At 43.7% G+C, this 18,668-nt stretch overlaps 1 protein-coding gene and 23 non-coding genes across 24 annotated transcripts in view; all 24 read left to right on the forward strand.

Annotated features, from left to right (window-relative positions):
• ablim3 (actin binding LIM protein family, member 3) overlaps nucleotides 1-18,668 on the forward strand; it is a 186,051-nt gene that overhangs the window by 69,135 nt on the left and 98,248 nt on the right. The window lies entirely within an intron of this gene.
• Nucleotides 2,836-2,917, forward strand: trnas-acu (transfer RNA serine (anticodon ACU)). The gene has a single exon. It is a non-coding gene; the product is annotated as a tRNA-Ser (tRNA).
• trnas-gcu (transfer RNA serine (anticodon GCU)) lies at nucleotides 3,043-3,124 on the forward strand. The gene has a single exon. It is a non-coding gene; the product is annotated as a tRNA-Ser (tRNA).
• On the forward strand, nucleotides 5,257-5,338 carry trnas-gcu (transfer RNA serine (anticodon GCU)). The gene has a single exon. It is a non-coding gene; the product is annotated as a tRNA-Ser (tRNA).
• trnas-gcu (transfer RNA serine (anticodon GCU)) lies at nucleotides 5,464-5,545 on the forward strand. The gene has a single exon. It is a non-coding gene; the product is annotated as a tRNA-Ser (tRNA).
• Nucleotides 6,266-6,347, forward strand: trnas-gcu (transfer RNA serine (anticodon GCU)). The gene has a single exon. It is a non-coding gene; the product is annotated as a tRNA-Ser (tRNA).
• On the forward strand, nucleotides 6,869-6,950 carry trnas-acu (transfer RNA serine (anticodon ACU)). The gene has a single exon. It is a non-coding gene; the product is annotated as a tRNA-Ser (tRNA).
• Nucleotides 7,076-7,157, forward strand: trnas-gcu (transfer RNA serine (anticodon GCU)). Its single transcript has one exon. It is a non-coding gene; the product is annotated as a tRNA-Ser (tRNA).
• On the forward strand, nucleotides 7,886-7,967 carry trnas-gcu (transfer RNA serine (anticodon GCU)). The gene has a single exon. It is a non-coding gene; the product is annotated as a tRNA-Ser (tRNA).
• trnas-gcu (transfer RNA serine (anticodon GCU)) lies at nucleotides 8,489-8,570 on the forward strand. Its single transcript has one exon. It is a non-coding gene; the product is annotated as a tRNA-Ser (tRNA).
• trnas-gcu (transfer RNA serine (anticodon GCU)) lies at nucleotides 8,696-8,777 on the forward strand. The gene has a single exon. It is a non-coding gene; the product is annotated as a tRNA-Ser (tRNA).
• On the forward strand, nucleotides 10,310-10,391 carry trnas-gcu (transfer RNA serine (anticodon GCU)). Its single transcript has one exon. It is a non-coding gene; the product is annotated as a tRNA-Ser (tRNA).
• On the forward strand, nucleotides 10,913-10,994 carry trnas-gcu (transfer RNA serine (anticodon GCU)). Its single transcript has one exon. It is a non-coding gene; the product is annotated as a tRNA-Ser (tRNA).
• On the forward strand, nucleotides 11,924-12,005 carry trnas-gcu (transfer RNA serine (anticodon GCU)). Its single transcript has one exon. It is a non-coding gene; the product is annotated as a tRNA-Ser (tRNA).
• trnas-acu (transfer RNA serine (anticodon ACU)) lies at nucleotides 12,527-12,608 on the forward strand. The gene has a single exon. It is a non-coding gene; the product is annotated as a tRNA-Ser (tRNA).
• Nucleotides 12,734-12,815, forward strand: trnas-gcu (transfer RNA serine (anticodon GCU)). Its single transcript has one exon. It is a non-coding gene; the product is annotated as a tRNA-Ser (tRNA).
• Nucleotides 14,948-15,029, forward strand: trnas-gcu (transfer RNA serine (anticodon GCU)). Its single transcript has one exon. It is a non-coding gene; the product is annotated as a tRNA-Ser (tRNA).
• Nucleotides 15,155-15,236, forward strand: trnas-gcu (transfer RNA serine (anticodon GCU)). Its single transcript has one exon. It is a non-coding gene; the product is annotated as a tRNA-Ser (tRNA).
• Nucleotides 15,957-16,038, forward strand: trnas-gcu (transfer RNA serine (anticodon GCU)). The gene has a single exon. It is a non-coding gene; the product is annotated as a tRNA-Ser (tRNA).
• trnas-acu (transfer RNA serine (anticodon ACU)) lies at nucleotides 16,560-16,641 on the forward strand. Its single transcript has one exon. It is a non-coding gene; the product is annotated as a tRNA-Ser (tRNA).
• trnas-gcu (transfer RNA serine (anticodon GCU)) lies at nucleotides 16,767-16,848 on the forward strand. The gene has a single exon. It is a non-coding gene; the product is annotated as a tRNA-Ser (tRNA).
• trnas-gcu (transfer RNA serine (anticodon GCU)) lies at nucleotides 17,577-17,658 on the forward strand. The gene has a single exon. It is a non-coding gene; the product is annotated as a tRNA-Ser (tRNA).
• On the forward strand, nucleotides 18,180-18,261 carry trnas-gcu (transfer RNA serine (anticodon GCU)). The gene has a single exon. It is a non-coding gene; the product is annotated as a tRNA-Ser (tRNA).
• Nucleotides 18,387-18,468, forward strand: trnas-gcu (transfer RNA serine (anticodon GCU)). Its single transcript has one exon. It is a non-coding gene; the product is annotated as a tRNA-Ser (tRNA).

The raw sequence follows: 18,668 nt of genomic DNA on the forward strand, positions 1-18,668 counted from the left end.
TGTCACCAGTTCTTCTATTAACCTGTTCTGGATTTTCTTAGTGCAGAAGAAACTCGATCATCCTCCTGGACCTCAGTGTCACACTGTAATGTGCTTATGCAGCCAATTGGTAGCTGCATTCTAAATACAAACACCCGATTGGCTGTGCAACACAGATCTGGATGTGAAGTGCTTCAAGTGCAAAACGACTCATTATTTTGCAGCAAAACACGATTAGATTAAAGATCTTCAAATACTATGACTTTTGTGACATCCCTGATTATCAGTTGTTGTTGTATTCATCAGTGTCATCTGGCAGGTCAGATATAATTGGCGGCAGGCCAAATTCGGGCCCACAGATTGAACATTGCCGTCCCCTCAATAGAAAGTAAATTTATTTTAATGGACCATGTTCATCAAGGATAACTAGATGAGGTGACCGAGTGGTTAAGGTGATGGACTGCTAATCAATTGTGTTCTACATGCATGGGTTCGAATCCCATCCTCATCGTGGTTTAGTATTTTCCACACTGCTGCTTCTTTGAGAACACTTTTATCAGTGTCCCTCGGAGGATGTGGATGATGCTCAAGAGTTACGGGGCACTGGACTGTTTATCAAGGAGAAGCAGGTGAGCAGATGAGGTGACCGAGTGGTTAAGGTGATAGACTGCTAATCCATTGTGTTCTACACGCATGGGTTGGAATCCCATCCTCATCGTGGTCTAGTATATTCCACAATAATTTGCTACTTTGAGAACGCTTTCAGCAGTGTCCCTCAGAGGGTGTGGTTGATGCTCAAGAAATACGGGACACTGGACTGCTCTTTGTCACCAGTTCTTCTATTAACCTGTTCTGGATTTTCTTAGTGCAGAAGAAACTCGATCATCCACCTGGACCTCAGTGTCACACTGTAATGTGCATATGCAGCCAATTGGTAGCTGCATTCTAAATACAAACACCCGATTGGCTGTGCAACACAGATCTGGATGTGAAGTGCTTCAAGTGCAAAACGACTCATTATTTTGCAGCAAAACAAGACCACGATTAGATTAAAGATCTTCAAATACTATGACTTTTGTGACATCCCTGATTATCAGTTGTTGTATTCATCAGTGTCATCTGGCAGGTCAGATATAATTGGCGGCAGGCCAAATTCGGGCCCACAGATTGGACATTGCCGTCCCCTCAATACAAAGTAAATTTATTTTAATGGACCATGTTCATCAAGGATAACTAGATGAGGTGACCGAGTGGTTAAGGTGATGGACTGCTAATCAATTGTGTTCTACATGCATGGGTTTGAATCCCATCCTCATCGTGGTTTAGTATTTTCCACACTGCTGCTTCTTTGAGAACACTTTTATCAGTGTCCCTCGGAGGATGTGGATGATGCTCAAGAGTTACGGGGCACTAGACTGTTTATCAAGGAGAAGCAGGTGAGCAGATGAGGTGACCAAGTGGTTAAGATGATGGACTGCTAATCCATTGTGTTCTACACGCATGGGTTCGAATCCCATCCTCATCGTGGTCTAGTATATTCCACAATAATTTGCTACTTTGAGAATGCTTTCAGCAGTGTCCCTCAGAGGGTGTGGTTGTTGCTCAAGAAATACGGGACACTGGACTGCTCTTTGTCACCAGTTCTTCTATTAACCTGTTCTGGATTTTCTTAGTGCAGAAGAAACTCGATCATCCACCTGGACCTCAGTGTCACACTGTAATGTGCTTATGCAGCCAATTGGTAGCTGCATTCTAAATACAAACACCCGATTGGCTGTGCAACACAGATCTGGATGTGAAGTGCTTCAAGTGCAAAACGACTCATTATTTTGCAGCAAAACAAGACCACGATTAGATTAAAGATCTTCAAATACTATGACTTTTGTGACATCCCTGATTATCATTTGTTGTTGTATTCATCAGTGTCATCTGGCAGGTCAAATATAATTGGCGGCAGGCCAAATTCGGGCCCACAGATTGGACATTGCCGTCCCCTCAATAGAAAGTAAATTTATTTTAATGGACCATGTTCATCAAGGATAACTAGATGAGGTGACCGAGTGGTTAAGGTGATGGACTGCTAATCCATTGTGTTCTACATGCATGGGTTTGAATCCCATCCTCATCGTGGTTTAGTATTTTCCACACTGCTGCTTCTTTGAGAACACTTTTATCAGTGTCCCTCGGAGGATGTGGATGATGCTCAAGAGTTACGGGGCACTGGACTGTTTATCAAGGAGAAGCAGGTGAGCAGATGAGGTGACCGAGTGGTTAAGATGATGGACTGCTAATCCATTGTGTTCTACACGCATGGGTTCGAATCCCATCCTCATCGTGGTCTAGTATATTCCTCAATAATTTGTTACTTTGAGAATGCTTTCAGCAGTGTCCCTCAGAGGGTGTGGTTGATGCTCAAGAAATACGGGACACTGGACTGCTCTTTGTCACCAGTTCTTCTATTAACCTGTTCTGGATTTTCTTAGTGCAGAAGAACCTCGATCATCCACCTGGACCTCAGTGTCACACTGTAATGTGCTTATGCAGCCAATTGGTAGCTGCATTCTAAATACAAACACCCGATTGGCTGTGCAACACAGATCTGGATGTGAAGTGCTTCAAGTGCAAAACGACTCATTATTTTGCAGCAAAACGAGACCACGATTAGATTAAAGATCTTCAAATACTATGACTTTTGTGACATCCCTGATTATCAGTTGTTGTTGTATTCATCAGTGTCATCTGGCAGGTCAGATATAATTGGCGGCAGGCCAAATTCGGGCCCACAGATTGAACATTGCCGTCACCTCAATAGAAAGTAAATTTATTTTAATGGACCATGTTCATGAAGGATAACTAGATGAGGTGACCGAGTTTTTAAGGTGATGGACTACTAATCCATTGTGTTCTACATGCATGGGTTCGAATCCCATCCTCATCGTGGTTTAGAATTTTCCACACTGCTGCTTCTTTGAGAACACTTTTATCAGTGTCCCTCGGAGGATGTGGATGATGCTCAAGAGTTACGGGGCACTGGACTGTTTATCAAGGAGAAGCAGGTGAGCAGATGAGGTGACCGAGTGGTTAAGGTGATGGACTGCTAATCCATTGTGTTCTACACGCATGGGTTCGAATCCCATCCTCATCGTGGTCTAGTATATTCCACAATAATTTTCTACTTTGAGAACGCTTTCAGCAGTGTCCCTCAGAGGGTGTGGTTGATGCTCAAGAAATACGGGACACTGGACTGCTCTTTGTCACCAGTTCTTCTATTAACCTGTTCTGGATTTTCTTAGTGCAGAAGAAACTCGATCATCCACCTGGACCTCAGTGTCACACTGTAATGTGCTTATGCAGCCAATTGGTAGCTGCATTCTAAATACAAACACCCGATTGGCTGTGCAACACAGATCTGGATGTGAAGTGCTTCAAGTGCAGAACGACTCATTATTTTGCAGCAAAACAAGACCACGATTAGATTAAAGATCTTCAAATACTATGACTTTTGTGACATCCCTGATTATCAGTTGTTGTTGTATTCATCAGTGTCATCTGGCAGGTCAGATATAATTGGCGGCAGGCCAAATTCGGGCCCACAGATTGGACATTGCCGTCCCCTCAATAGAAAGTAAATTTATTTTAATGGACCATGTTCATCAAGGATAAATAGATGAGGTGACCGAGTGGTTAAGGTGATGGACTGCTAATCCATTGTGTTCTACATGCATGGGTTTGAATCACATCCTCATCGTGGTTTAGTATTTTCCACACTGCTGCTTCTTTGAGAACACTTTTATCAGTGTCCCTCGGAGGATGTGGACGATGCTCAAGAGTTACCTGGCACTGGACTGTTTATCAAGGAGAAGCAGGTGAGCAGATGAGGTGACCGAGTGGTTAAGGTGATGGACTGCTAATCCATTGTGTTCTACACGCATGGGTTTGAATCCCATCCTCATCGTGGTCTAGTATATTCCACAATAATTTGCTACTTTGAGAATGCTTTCAGCAGTGTCCCTCAGAGGGTGTGGTTGTTGCTCAAGAAATACGGGACACTGGACTGCTCTTTGTCACCAGTTCTTCTATTAACCTGTTCTGGATTTTCTTAGTGCAGAAGAAACTCGATCATCCACCTGGACCTCAGTGTCACACTGTAATGTGCTTATGCAGCCAATTGGTAGCTGCATTCTAAATACAAACACCCGATTGGCTGTGCAACACAGATCTGGATGTGAAGTGCTTCAAGTGCAAAACGACTCATTATTTTGCAGCAAAACACGATTAGATTAAAGATCTTCAAATACTATGACTTTTGTGACATCCCTGATTATCAGTTGTTGTTGTATTCATCAGTGTCATCTGGCAGGTCAGATATAATTGGCGGCAGGCCAAATTCGGGCCCACAGATTGAACATTGCCGTCCCCTCAATAGAAAGTAAATTTATTTTAATGGACCATGTTCATCAAGGATAACTAGATGAGGTGACCGAGTGGTTAAGGTGATGGACTGCTAATCAATTGTGTTCTACATGCATGGGTTCGAATCCCATCCTCATCGTGGTTTAGTATTTTCCACACTGCTGCTTCTTTGAGAACACTTTTATCAGTGTCCCTCGGAGGATGTGGATGATGCTCAAGAGTTACGGGGCACTGGACTGTTTATCAAGGAGAAGCAGGTGAGCAGATGAGGTGACCGAGTGGTTAAGGTGATAGACTGCTAATCCATTGTGTTCTACACGCATGGGTTCGAATCCCATCCTCATCGTGGTCTAGTATATTCCACAATAATTTGCTACTTTGAGAATGCTTTCAGCAGTGTCCCTCAGAGGGTGTGGTTGATGCTCAAGAAATACGGGACACTGGACTGCTCTTTGTCACCAGTTCTTCTATTAACCTGTTCTGGATTTTCTTAGTGCAGAAGAAACTCGATCATCCACCTGGACCTCAGTGTCACACTGTAATGTGCTTATGCAGCCAATTAGTAGCTGCATTCTAAATACAAACACCCGATTGGCTGTGCAACACAGATCTGGATGTGAAGTGCTTCAAGTGCAAAACGACTCATTATTTTGCAGCAAAACAAGACCACGATTAGATTAAAGATCTTCAAATACTATGACTTTTGTGACATCCCTGATTATCAGTTGTTGTATTCATCAGTGTCATCTGGCAGGTCAGATATAATTGGCGGCAGGCCAAATTCGGGCCCACAGATTGGACATTGCCGTCCCTTCAATACAAAGTAAATTTTTTTTAATGGACCATGTTCATCAAGGATAACTAGATGAGGTGACCGAGTGGTTAAGGTGATGGACTGCTAATCCATTGTGTTCTACATGCATGGGTTCGAATCCCATCCTCATCGTGGTTTAGTATTTTCCACACTGCTGCTTCTTTGAGAACACTTTTATCAGTGTCCCTCGGAGGATGTGGATGATGCTCAAGAGTTACGGGGCACTGGACTGTTTATCAAGGAGAAGCAGGTGAGCAGATGAGGTGACCGAGTGGTTAAGGTGATGGACTGCTAATCCATTGTGTTCTACACGCATGGGTTCGAATCCCATCCTCATCGTGGTCTAGTATATTCCACAATAATTTGCTACTTTGAGAACGCTTTCAGCAGTGTCCCACAGAGGGTGTGGTTGATGCTCAAGAAATACGGGACACTGGACTGCTCTTTGTCACCAGTTCTTCTATTAACCTGTTCTGGATTTTCTTAGTGCAGAAGAAACTCGATCATCCACCTGGACCTCAGTGTCACACTGTAATGTGCTTATGCAGCCAATTGGTAGCTGCATTCTAAATACAAACGCCCGATTGGCTGTGCAACACAGATCTGGATGTGAAGTGCTTCAAGTGCAAAACGACTCATTATTTTGCAGCAAAACAAGACCACGATTAGATTAAAGATCTTCAAATACTATGACTTTTGTGACATCCCTGATTATCAGTTGTTGTTGTATTCATCAGTGTCATCTGGCAGGTCAGATATAATTGGCGGCAGGCCAAATTCGGGCCCACAGATTGAACATTGCCGTCACCTCAATAGAAAGTAAATTTATTTTAATGGACCATGTTCATCAAGGATAACTAGATGAGGTGACCGAGTGGTTAAGGTGATGGACTGCTAATCCATTGTGTTCTACATGCATGGGTTTGAATCCCATCCTCATCGTGGTTTAGTATTTTCCACACTGCTGCTTCTTTGAGAACACTTTTATCAGTGTCCCTCGGAGGATGTGGATGATGCTCAAGAGTTACCGGGCACTGGACTGTTTATCAAGGAGAAGCAGATGAGGTGACCGAGTGGTTAAGGTGATGGACTGCTAATCCATTGTGTTCTACACGCATGGGTTCGAATCCCATCCTCATTGTGGTCTAGTATATTCCACAATAATTTGCTACTTTGAGAACGCTTTCAGCAGTGTCCCTCAGAGGGTGTGGTTGATGCTCAAGAAATACGGGACACTGGACTGCTCTTTGTCACCAGTTCTTCTATTAACCTGTTCTGGATTTTCTTAGTGCAGAAGAAACTCGATCATCCACCTGGACCTCAGTGTCACACTGTAATGTGCTTATGCAGCCAATTGGTAGCTGCATTCTAAATACAAACACCCGATTGGCTGTGCAACACAGATCTTGATGTGAAGTGCTTCAAGTGCAGAACGACTCATTATTTTGCAGCAAAACAAGACCACGATTAGATTAAAGATCTTCAAATACTATGACTTTTGTGACATCCCTGATTATCAGTTGTTGTTGTATTCATCAGTGTCATCTGGCAGGTCAGATATAATTGGCGGCAGGCCAAATTCGGGCCCACAGATTGGACATTGCTGTCCCCTCAATAGAAAGTAAATTTATTTTAATGGACCATGTTCATGAAGGATAACTAGATGAGGTGACCGAGTGGTTAAGGTGATGGACTACTAATCCATTGTGTTCTACATGCATGGGTTCGAATCCCATCCTCATCGTGGTTTAGTATTTTCCACACTGCTGCTTCTTTGAGAACACTTTTATCAGTGTCCCTCGGAGGATGTGGATGATGCTCAAGAGTTACGGGGCACTGGACTGTTTATCAAGGAGAAGCAGGTGAGCAGATGAGGTGACCGAGTGGTTAAGGTGATGGACTGCTAATCCATTGTGTTCTACACGCATGGGTTCGAATCCCATCCTCATCGTGGTCTAGTATATTCCACAATAATTTGCTACTTTGAGAACGCTTTCAGCAGTGTCCCTCAGAGGGTGTGGTTGATGCTCAAGAAATACGGGACACTGGCCTGCTCTTTGTCACCAGTTCTTCTATTAACCTGTTCTGGATTTTCTTAGTGCAGAAGAAACTCGATCATCCACCTGGACCTCAGTGTCACACTGTAATGTGCCTATGCAGCCAATTGGTAGCTGCATTCTAAATCCAAACACCCGATTGGCTGTGCAACACAGATCTGGATGTGAAGTGCTTCAAGTGCAGAACGACTCATTATTTTGCAGCAAAACAAGACCACGATTAGATTAAAGATCTTCAAATACTATGACTTTTGTGACATCCCTGATTATCAGTTGTTGTTGTATTCATCAGTGTCATCTGGCAGGTCAGATATAATTGGCGGCAGGCCAAATTCGGGCCCACAGATTGGACATTGCCGTCCCCTCAATAGAAAGTAAATTTATTTTAATGGACCATGTTCATCAAGGATAACTAGATGAGGTGACCGAGTGGTTAAGGTGATGGACTGCTAATCCATTGTGTTCTACATGCATGGGTTTGAATCCCATCCTCATCGTGGTTTAGTATTTTCCACACTGCTGCTTCTTTGAGAACACTTTTATCAGTGTCCCTCGGAGGATGTGGACGATGCTCAAGAGTTACCGGGCACTGGACTGTTTATCAAGGAGAAGCAGATGAGCAGATGAGGTGACCGAGTGGTTAAGGTGATGGACTGCTAATCCATTGTGTTCTACACGCATGGGTTCGATTCCCATCCTCATCGTGGTCTAGTATATTCCACAATAATTTGCTACTTTGAGAACGCTTTCAGCAGTGTCCCTCAGAGGGTGTGGTTGATGCTCAAGAAATACGGGACACTGGACTGCTCTTTGTCACCAGTTCTTCTATTAACCTGTTCTGGATTTTCTTAGTGCAGAAGAAACTCGATCATCCACCTGGACCTCAGTGTCACACTGTAATGTGCTTATGCAGCCAATTGGTAGCTGCATTCTAAATCCAAACACCCGATTGGCTGTGCAACACAGATCTGGATGTGAAGTGCTTCAAGTGCAGAACGACTCATTATTTTGCAGCAAAACAAGACCACGATTAGATTAAAGATCTTCAAATACTATGACTTTTGTGACATCCCTGATTATCAGTTGTTGTTGTATTCATCAGTGTCATCTGGCAGGTCAGATATAATTGGCGGCAGGCCAAATTCGGGCCCACAGATTGGACATTGCCGTCCCCTCAATAGAAAGTAAATTTATTTTAATGGACCATGTTCATCAAGGATAGCTAGATGAGGTGACCGAGTGGTTAAGGTGATGGACTGCTAATCCATTGTGTTCTACATGCATGGGTTCGAATCCCATCCTCATCGTGGTTTAGTATTTTCCACACTGCTGCTTCTTTGAGAACACTTTTATCAGTGTCCCTCGGAGGATGTGGATGATGCTCAAGAGTTACGGGGCACTGGACTGTTTATCAAGGAGAAGCAGGTGAGCAGATGAGGTGACCGAGTGGTTAAGGTGATGGACTGCTAATCCATTGTGTTCTACACGCATGGGTTCGAATCCCATCCTCATCGTGGTCTAGTATATTCCACAATAATTTCCTCCTTTGAGAACACTTTCAGCAGTGTCCCTCAGAGGGTGTGGTTGATGCTCAAGAAATACGGGACACTGGACTGCTCTTTGTCACCAGTTCTTCTATTAACCTGTTCTGGATTTTTTTAGTGCAGAAGAAACTCGATCATCCACCTGGACCTCAGTGTCACACTGTAATGTGCTTATGCAGCCAATTGGTAGCTGCATTCTAAATACAAACACCCGATTGGCTGTGCAACACAGATCTGGATGTGAAGTGCTTCAAGTGCAGAACGACTCATTATTTTGCAGCAAAACGAGACCACGATTAGATTAAAGATCTTCAAATACTATGACTTTTGTGACATCCCTGATTATCAGTTGTTGTTGTATTCATCAGTGTCATCTGGCAGGTCAGATATAATTGGCGGCAGGCCAAATTCGGGCCCACAGATTGGACATTGCCGTCCCCTCAATAGAAAGTAAATTTATTTTAATGGACCATGTTCATCAAGGATAACTAGATGAGGTGACCGAGTGGTTAAGGTGATGGACTGCTAATCCATTGTGTTCTACATGCATTGGTTCGAATCCCATCCTCATAGTGGTTTAGTATTTTCCACACTGCTGCTTCTTTGAGAACACTTTTATCAGTGTCCCTCGGAGGATGTGGATGATGCTCAAGAGTTACGGGGCACTGGACTGTTTATCAAGGAGAAGCAGGTGAGCAGATGAGGTGACCGAGTGGTTAAGGTGATGGACTGCTAATCCATTGTGATCTACACGCATGGGTTCGAGTCCCATCCTCATCGTGGTCTAGTATATTCCGCAATAATTTGCTACTTTGAGAACGCTTTCAGCAGTGTCCCTCAGAGGGTGTGGTTGTTGCTCAAGAAATACGGGACACTGGACTGCTCTTTGTCACCAGTTCTTCTATTAACCTGTTCTGGATTTTCTTAGTGCAGAAGAAACTCGATCATCCACCTGGACCTCAGTGTCACACTGTAATGTGCTTATGCAGCCAATTGGTAGCTGCATTCTAAATACAAACACCCGATTGGCTGTGCAACACAGATCTGGATGTGAAGTGCTTCAAGTGCAAAACGACTCATTATTTTGCAGCAAAACACGATTAGATTAAAGATCTTGAAATACTATGACTTTTGTGACATCCCTGATTATCAGTTGTTGTTGTATTCATCAGTGTCATCTGGCAGGTCAGATATAATTGGCGGCAGGCCAAATTCGGGCCCACAGATTGGACATTGCCGTCCCCTCAATAGAAAGTAAATTTATTTTAATGGACCATGTTCATCAAGGATAACTAGATGAGGTGACCGAGTGGTTAAGGTGATGGACTGCTAATCCATTGTGTTCTACATGCATGGGTTTGAATCCCATCCTCATCGTGGTTTAGTATTTTCCACACTGCTGCTTCTTTGAGAACACTTTTATCAGTGTCCCTCGGAGGATGTGGACGATGTTTAAGAGTTACCGGGCACTGGACTGTTTATCAAGGAGAAGCAGGTGAGCAGATGAGGTGACCGAGTGGTTAAGGTGATGGACTGCTAATCCATTGTGTTCTACACGCATGGGTTCGAATCCCATCCTCATCGTGGTCTAGTATATTCCACAATAATTTGCTACTTTGAGAACGCTTTCAGCAGTGTCCCTCAGAGGGTGTGGTTGATGCTCAAGAAATACGGGACACTGGACTGCTCTTTGTCACCAGTTCTTCTATTAACCTGTTCTGGATTTTCTTAGTGCAGAAGAAACTCGATCATCCACCTGGACCTCAGTGTCACACTGTAATGTGCTTATGCAGCCAATTGGTAGCTGCATTCTAAATACAAACACCCGATTGGCTGTGCAACACAGATCTGGATGTGAAGTGCTTCAAGTGCAGAACGACTCATTATTTTGCAGCAAAACGAGACCACGATTAGATTAAAGATCTTCAAATACTATGACTTTTGTGACATCCCTGATTATCAGTTGTTGTTGTATTCATCAGTGTCATCTGGCAGGTCAGATATAATTGGCGGCAGGCCAAATTCGGGCCCACAGATTGGACATTGCCGTCCCCTCAATAGAAAGTAAATTTATTTTAATGGACCATGTTCATCAAGGATAACTAGATGAGGTGACCGAGTGGTTAAGGTGATGGACTGCTAATCCATTGTGTTCTACATGCATGGGTTCGAATCCCATCCTCATCGTGGTTTAGTATTTTCCACACTGCTGCTTCTTTGAGAACACTTTTATCAGTGTCCCTCGGAGCATGTGGATGATGCTCAAGAGTTACGGGGCACTGGACTGTTTATCAAGGAGAAGCAGGTGAGCAGATGAGGTGACCGAGTGGTTAAGGTGATGGCCTGCTAATCCATTGTGTTCTACACGCATGGGTTCGAATCCCATCCTCATCGTGGTCTAGTATATTCCGCAATAATTTGCTACTTTGAGAACGCTTTCAGCAGTGTCCCTCAGAGGGTGTGGTTGTTGATCAAGAAATACGGGACACTGGACTGCTCTTTGTCACCAGTTCTTCTATTAACCTGTTCTGGATTTTCTTAGTGCAGAAGAAACTCGATCATCCTCCTGGACCTCAGTGTCACACTGTAATGTGCTTATGCAGCCAATTGGTAGCTGCATTCTAAATACAAACACCCGATTGGCTGTGCAACACAGATCTGGATGTGAAGTGCTTCAAGTGCAAAACGACTCATTATTTTGCAGCAAAACACGATTAGATTAAAGATCTTCAAATACTATGACTTTTGTGACATCCCTGATTATCAGTTGTTGTTGTATTCATCAGTGTCATCTGGCAGGTCAGATATAATTGGCGGCAGGCCAAATTCGGGCCCACAGATTGAACATTGCCGTCCCCTCAATAGAAAGTAAATTTATTTTAATGGACCATGTTCATCAAGGATAACTAGATGAGGTGACCGAGTGGTTAAGGTGATGGACTGCTAATCAATTGTGTTCTACATGCATGGGTTCGAATCCCATCCTCATCGTGGTTTAGTATTTTCCACACTGCTGCTTCTTTGAGAACACTTTTATCAGTGTCCCTCGGAGGATGTGGATGATGCTCAAGAGTTACGGGGCACTGGACTGTTTATCAAGGACAAGCAGGTGAGCAGATGAGGTGACCGAGTGGTTAAGGTGATGGACTGCTAATCCATTGTGTTCTACACGCATGGGTTCGAATCCCATCCTCATCGTGGTCTAGTATATTCCACAATAATTTGCTACTTTGAGAACGCTTTCAGCAGTGTCCCTCAGAGGGTGTGGTTGATGCTCAAGAAATACGGGACACTGGACTGCTCTTTGTCACCAGTTCTTCTATTAACCTGTTCTGGATTTTCTTAGTGCAGAAGAAACTCGATCATCCACCTGGACCTCAGTGTCACACTGTAATGTGCTTATGCAGCCAATTGGTAGCTGCATTCTAAATACAAACGCCCGATTGGCTGTGCAACACAGATCTGGATGTGAAGTGCTTCAAGTGCAAAACGACTCATTATTTTGCAGCAAAACGAGACCACGATTAGATTAAAGATCTTCAAATACTATGACTTTTGTGACATCCCTGATTATCAGTTGTTGTTGTATTCATCAGTGTCATCTGGCAGGTCAGATATAATTGGCGGCAGGCCAAATTCGGGCCCACAGATTGAACATTGCCGTCACCTCAATAGAAAGTAAATTTATTTTAATGGACCATGTTCATGAAGGATAACTAGATGAGGTGACCGAGTTTTTAAGGTGATGGACTACTAATCCATTGTGTTCTACATGCATGGGTTCGAATCCCATCCTCATCGTGGTTTAGAATTTTCCACACTGCTGCTTCTTTGAGAACACTTTTATCAGTGTCCCTCGGAGGATGTGGATGATGCTCAAGAGTTACGGGGCACTGGACTGTTTATCAAGGAGAAGCAGGTGAGCAGATGAGGTGACCGAGTGGTTAAGGTGATGGACTGCTAATCCATTGTGTTCTACACGCATGGGTTCGAATCCCATCCTCATCGTGGTCTAGTATATTCCACAATAATTTTCTACTTTGAGAACGCTTTCAGCAGTGTCCCTCAGAGGGTGTGGTTGATGCTCAAGAAATACGGGACACTGGACTGCTCTTTGTCACCAGTTCTTCTATTAACCTGTTCTGGATTTTCTTAGTGCAGAAGAAACTCGATCATCCACCTGGACCTCAGTGTCACACTGTAATGTGCTTATGCAGCCAATTGGTAGCTGCATTCTAAATACAAACACCCGATTGGCTGTGCAACACAGATCTGGATGTGAAGTGCTTCAAGTGCAGAACGACTCATTATTTTGCAGCAAAACAAGACCACGATTAGATTAAAGATCTTCAAATACTATGACTTTTGTGACATCCCTGATTATCAGTTGTTGTTGTATTCATCAGTGTCATCTGGCAGGTCAGATATAATTGGCGGCAGGCCAAATTCGGGCCCACAGATTGGACATTGCCGTCCCCTCAATAGAAAGTAAATTTATTTTAATGGACCATGTTCATCAAGGATAACTAGATGAGGTGACCGAGTGGTTAAGGTGATGGACTGCTAATCCATTGTGTTCTACATGCATGGGTTTGAATCACATCCTCATCGTGGTTTAGTATTTTCCACACTGCTGCTTCTTTGAGAACACTTTTATCAGTGTCCCTCGGAGGATGTGGACGATGCTCAAGAGTTACCTGGCACTGGACTGTTTATCAAGGAGAAGCAGGTGAGCAGATGAGGTGACCGAGTGGTTAAGGTGATGGACTGCTAATCCATTGTGTTCTACACGCATGGGTTTGAATCCCATCCTCATCGTGGTCTAGTATATTCCACAATAATTTGCTACTTTGAGAATGCTTTCAGCAGTGTCCCTCAGAGGGTGTGGTTGTTGCTCAAGAAATACGGGACACTGGACTGCTCTTTGTCACCAGTTCTTCTATTAACCTGTTCTCGATTTTCTTAGTGCAGAAGAAACTCGATCATCCACCTGGACCTCAGTGTCACACTGTAATGTGCTTATGCAGCCAATTGGTAGCTGCATTCTAAATACAAACACCCGATTGGCTGTGCAACACAGATCTGGATGTGAAGTGCTTCAAGTGCAAAACGACTCATTATTTTGCAGCAAAACACGATTAGATTAAAGATCTTCAAATACTATGACTTTTGTGACATCCCTGATTATCAGTTGTTGTTGTATTCATCAGTGTCATCTGGCAGGTCAGATATAATTGGCGGCAGGCCAAATTCGGGCCCACAGATTGAACATTGCCGTCCCCTCAATAGAAAGTAAATTTATTTTAATGGACCATGTTCATCAAGGATAACTAGATGAGGTGACCGAGTGGTTAAGGTGATGGACTGCTAATCAATTGTGTTCTACATGCATGGGTTCGAATCCCATCCTCATCGTGGTTTAGTATTTTCCACACTGCTGCTTCTTTGAGAACACTTTTATCAGTGTCCCTCGGAGGATGTGGATGATGCTCAAGAGTTACGGGGCACTGGACTGTTTATCAAGGAGAAGCAGGTGAGCAGATGAGGTGACCGAGTGGTTAAGGTGATAGACTGCTAATCCATTGTGTTCTACACGCATGGGTTCGAATCCCATCCTCATCGTGGTCTAGTATATTCCACAATAATTTGCTACTTTGAGAATGCTTTCAGCAGTGTCCCTCAGAGGGTGTGGTTGATGCTCAAGAAATACGGGACACTGGACTGCTCTTTGTCACCAGTTCTTCTATTAACCTGTTCTGGATTTTCTTAGTGCAGAAGAAACTCGATCATCCACCTGGACCTCAGTGTCACACTGTAATGTGCTTATGCAGCCAATTAGTAGCTGCATTCTAAATACAAACACCCGATTGGCTGTGCAACACAGATCTGGATGTGAAGTGCTTCAAGTGCAAAACGACTCATTATTTTGCAGCAAAACAAGACCACGATTAGATTAAAGATCTTCAAATACTATGACTTTTGTGACATCCCTGATTATCAGTTGTTGTATTCATCAGTGTCATCTGGCAGGTCAGATATAATTGGCGGCAGGCCAAATTCGGGCCCACAGATTGGACATTGCCGTCCCTTCAATACAAAGTAAATTTTTTTTAATGGACCATGTTCATCAAGGATAACTAGATGAGGTGACCGAGTGGTTAAGGTGATGGACTGCTAATCCATTGTGTTCTACATGCATGGGTTCGAATCCCATCCTCATCGTGGTTTAGTATTTTCCACACTGCTGCTTCTTTGAGAACACTTTTATCAGTGTCCCTCGGAGGATGTGGATGATGCTCAAGAGTTACGGGGCACTGGACTGTTTATCAAGGAGAAGCAGGTGAGCAGATGAGGTGACCGAGTGGTTAAGGTGATGGACTGCTAATCCATTGTGTTCTACACGCATGGGTTCGAATCCCATCCTCATCGTGGTCTAGTATATTCCACAATAATTTGCTACTTTGAGAACGCTTTCAGCAGTGTCCCACAGAGGGTGTGGTTGATGCTCAAGAAATACGGGACACTGGACTGCTCTTTGTCACCAGTTCTTCTATTAACCTGTTCTGGATTTTCTTAGTGCAGAAGAAACTCGATCATCCACCTGGACCTCAGTGTCACACTGTAATGTGCTTATGCAGCCAATTGGTAGCTGCATTCTAAATACAAACGCCCGATTGGCTGTGCAACACAGATCTGGATGTGAAGTGCTTCAAGTGCAAAACGACTCATTATTTTGCAGCAAAACAAGACCACGATTAGATTAAAGATCTTCAAATACTATGACTTTTGTGACATCCCTGATTATCAGTTGTTGTTGTATTCATCAGTGTCATCTGGCAGGTCAGATATAATTGGCGGCAGGCCAAATTCGGGCCCACAGATTGAACATTGCCGTCACCTCAATAGAAAGTAAATTTATTTTAATGGACCATGTTCATCAAGGATAACTAGATGAGGTGACCGAGTGGTTAAGGTGATGGACTGCTAATCCATTGTGTTCTACATGCATGGGTTTGAATCCCATCCTCATCGTGGTTTAGTATTTTCCACACTGCTGCTTCTTTGAGAACACTTTTATCAGTGTCCCTCGGAGGATGTGGATGATGCTCAAGAGTTACCGGGCACTGGACTGTTTATCAAGGAGAAGCAGATGAGGTGACCGAGTGGTTAAGGTGATGGACTGCTAATCCATTGTGTTCTACACGCATGGGTTCGAATCCCATCCTCATTGTGGTCTAGTATATTCCACAATAATTTGCTACTTTGAGAACGCTTTCAGCAGTGTCCCTCAGAGGGTGTGGTTGATGCTCAAGAAATACGGGACACTGGACTGCTCTTTGTCACCAGTTCTTCTATTAACCTGTTCTGGATTTTCTTAGTGCAGAAGAAACTCGATCATCCACCTGGACCTCAGTGTCACACTGTAATGTGCTTATGCAGCCAATTGGTAGCTGCATTCTAAATACAAACACCCGATTGGCTGTGCAACACAGATCTTGATGTGAAGTGCTTCAAGTGCAGAACGACTCATTATTTTGCAGCAAAACAAGACCACGATTAGATTAAAGATCTTCAAATACTATGACTTTTGTGACATCCCTGATTATCAGTTGTTGTTGTATTCATCAGTGTCATCTGGCAGGTCAGATATAATTGGCGGCAGGCCAAATTCGGGCCCACAGATTGGACATTGCTGTCCCCTCAATAGAAAGTAAATTTATTTTAATGGACCATGTTCATGAAGGATAACTAGATGAGGTGACCGAGTGGTTAAGGTGATGGACTACTAATCCATTGTGTTCTACATGCATGGGTTCGAATCCCATCCTCATCGTGGTTTAGTATTTTCCACACTGCTGCTTCTTTGAGAACACTTTTATCAGTGTCCCTCGGAGGATGTGGATGATGCTCAAGAGTTACGGGGCACTGGACTGTTTATCAAGGAGAAGCAGGTGAGCAGATGAGGTGACCGAGTGGTTAAGGTGATGGACTGCTAATCCATTGTGTTCTACACGCATGGGTTCGAATCCCATCCTCATCGTGGTCTAGTATATTCCACAATAATTTGCTACTTTGAGAACGCTTTCAGCAGTGTCCCTCAGAGGGTGTGGTTGATGCTCAAGGAATACGGGACACTGGCCTGCTCTTTGTCACCAGTTCTTCTATTAACCTGTTCTGGATTTTCTTAGTGCAGAAGAAACTCGATCATCCACCTGGACCTCAGTGTCACACTGTAATGTGCCTATGCAGCCAATTGGTAGCTGCATTCTAAATCCAAACACCCGATTGGCTGTGCAACACAGATCTGGATGTGAAGTGCTTCAAGTGCAGAACGACTCATTATTTTGCAGCAAAACAAGACCACGATTAGATTAAAGATCTTCAAATACTATGACTTTTGTGACATCCCTGATTATCAGTTGTTGTTGTATTCATCAGTGTCATCTGGCAGGTCAGATATAATTGGCGGCAGGCCAAATTCGGGCCCACAGATTGGACATTGCCGTCCCCTCAATAGAAAGTAAATTTATTTTAATGGACCATGTTCATCAAGGATAACTAGATGAGGTGACCGAGTGGTTAAGGTGATGGACTGCTAATCCATTGTGTTCTACATGCATGGGTTTGAATCCCATCCTCATCGTGGTTTAGTATTTTCCACACTGCTGCTTCTTTGAGAACACTTTTATCAGTGTCCCTCGGAGGATGTGGACGATGCTCAAGAGTTACCGGGCACTGGACTGTTTATCAAGGAGAAGCAGATGAGCAGATGAGGTGACCGAGTGGTTAAGGTGATGGACTGCTAATCCATTGTGTTCTACACGCATGGGTTCGATTCCCATCCTCATCGTGGTCTAGTATATTCCACAATAATTTGCTACTTTGAGAACGCTTTCAGCAGTGTCCCTCAGAGGGTGTGGTTGATGCTCAAGAAATACGGGACACTGGACTGCTCTTTGTCACCAGTTCTTCTATTAACCTGTTCTGGATTTTCTTAGTGCAGAAGAAACTCGATCATCCACCTGGACCTCAGTGTCACACTGTAATGTGCTTATGCAGCCAATTGGTAGCTGCATTCTAAATCCAAACACCCGATTGGCTGTGCAACACAGATCTGGATGTGAAGTGCTTCAAGTGCAGAACGACTCATTATTTTGCAGCAAAACAAGACCACGATTAGATTAAAGATCTTCAAATACTATGACTTTTGTGACATCCCTGATTATCAGTTGTTGTTGTATTCATCAGTGTCATCTGGCAGGTCAGATATAATTGGCGGCAGGCCAAATTCGGGCCCACAGATTGGACATTGCCGTCCCCTCAATAGAAAGTAAATTTATTTTAATGGACCATGTTCATCAAGGATAGCTAGATGAGGTGACCGAGTGGTTAAGGTGATGGACTGCTAATCCATTGTGTTCTACATGCATGGGTTCGAATCCCATCCTCATCGTGGTTTAGTATTTTCCACACTGCTGCTTCTTTGAGAACACTTTTATCAGTGTCCCTCGGAGGATGTGGATGATGCTCAAGAGTTACGGGGCACTGGACTGTTTATCAAGGAGAAGCAGGTGAGCAGATGAGGTGACCGAGTGGTTAAGGTGATGGACTGCTAATCCATTGTGTTCTACACGCATGGGTTCGAATCCCATCCTCATCGTGGTCTAGTATATTCCACAATAATTTCCTCCTTTGAGAACACTTTCAGCAGTGTCCCTCAGAGGGTGTGGTTGATGCTCAAGAAATACGGGACACTGGACTGCTCTTTGTCACCAGTTCTTCTATTAACCTGTTCTGGATTTTCTTAGTGCAGAAGAAACTCGATCATCCACCTGGACCTCAGTGTCACACTGTAATGTG

This window comes from Leptonotus elevatus, chromosome 9 (genome assembly GCF_054856555.1).
Source record: "Leptonotus elevatus isolate MCC_2025b chromosome 9, RoL_Lele_1.0, whole genome shotgun sequence".
Classification (NCBI taxonomy): Eukaryota; Metazoa; Chordata; class Actinopteri; order Syngnathiformes; family Syngnathidae; genus Leptonotus; species Leptonotus elevatus.